We start from the raw sequence: 1,409 nt of genomic DNA on the forward strand, positions 1-1,409 counted from the left end.
AAAAATTTTGGGATACCCCTGAGTTGAAGGTCTAGTTCCGCCACTGCATGTGCATACTACATCTTACTCTGAACAATCACCCCCTGCCATTTCATCTAATCCTGTCGACAGTCGATATATCACCCTTCTCATATCTGCAACAATAAAAACAAAACACGTGTCCAATCTCGGGTCCGCCCGATCTACATGTCAAGTCTAAATTATATGGGTTCGTCTCGAACTACATGTTAAGTCTAAATTATAGGTAATTGGTGGGCTGATGTAAATAGAAGTAAAGACAAAGGTTATGAGACTACTGTGAAAGATGGTTTTTGTGACGAGGTTTAGGACATTATTAGTGGCTTCCTTAACTACCGTTTACTTCTTTATGTGTTGTATGTTCCGTTCTCTTGACAAAACTTTTCTTCACAATAAAACGCAGCTGGATGAACTGAGGCAAATATATGAAGAATTACCAGAACTTTTGGAGGAGGTGCTACTAATTCACATTACAGATTGTTTTCTGATTATACAGATGTTCTAATTGAGGCAGCATTGGAACATCAAACAAAATTATCATGTAACTTTGTGTATCTATTGTGCTAATCCGATTATACCACTGTTTAACAGGTGTCAGCTTGCGCCATTGCTCACTTCGGCTCGCTAACTCACAGTCCCACATCGGCTGAGTGAAGAATACATATATGAAGAGAGAGCCTATATAAACAGCGGCCCAAGAAGAGGAAAAGCATACCTTTCTCGGCCTTTTGGCTAAGATCAAGTGTAGTATCTGTTCTTATCAGTTTAATATCTGATACGTGAGCCATCGGCTCACTCGATATTAATCTAATTTTTTATGGGGAAAGACCCATCACAATAGCTTGCTATTGGGGTCTTTGAGCGTCGCCTTGGTTTTGCACTACAGCCTTGGCCTGGCGCACCCCTCCAAACCTTAGTTGAGATTTTGTTACCAGCAACATATTGTTTGCAAAAATATATACTGCGGTTTTTAAAAAAGCTGTAAACTGATGCTTGAAATCAGTGGTATATTAAGAAAGGTTTATTTTCTGCAAACATCATATGCAACTTTTGGAATTAAGTTGAGACTGCATGTTTTTATACATTTTAATAAACAATTTCTAAGACATGGAGAGAGCTATCACAAGGGACTTGGTGTCACATATTCTCGAGTTCTCGATAAGGGAATCAATTTTGCAGCAGAACTTGATTGGTCTGGTCAGATACATTCTTAATTAGTTTATTCCGTTTTCTTCTTCATTTCCATAGAAGGCTTCTGTAACATGATATTTTATATGTTGGTGACTATAATTATCCATGGCTGTGTAGCGTTTTGTCATTGGCATTGGTTGCTCGTCAAAACAATTACGTAAGGCCCATACTGACTGCTGAAGCTTGTGCTTGATATCCGC

General features: G+C 38.7%; 1 non-coding gene across 1 annotated transcript; it reads left to right on the forward strand.

Moving 5' to 3' along the window:
• The first annotated feature begins 729 nt into the window (after positions 1 to 729).
• LOC118482828 lies at positions 730 to 925 on the forward strand. The gene has a single exon (XR_004868950.1). It is a non-coding gene; the product is annotated as a U2 spliceosomal RNA (small nuclear RNA).
• The last annotated feature ends 484 nt before the right edge of the window (positions 926 to 1,409 follow it).

This window comes from Helianthus annuus, chromosome 1 (genome assembly GCF_002127325.2).
Source record: "Helianthus annuus cultivar XRQ/B chromosome 1, HanXRQr2.0-SUNRISE, whole genome shotgun sequence".
In the NCBI taxonomy this organism is placed as follows: Eukaryota; Viridiplantae; Streptophyta; class Magnoliopsida; order Asterales; family Asteraceae; genus Helianthus; species Helianthus annuus.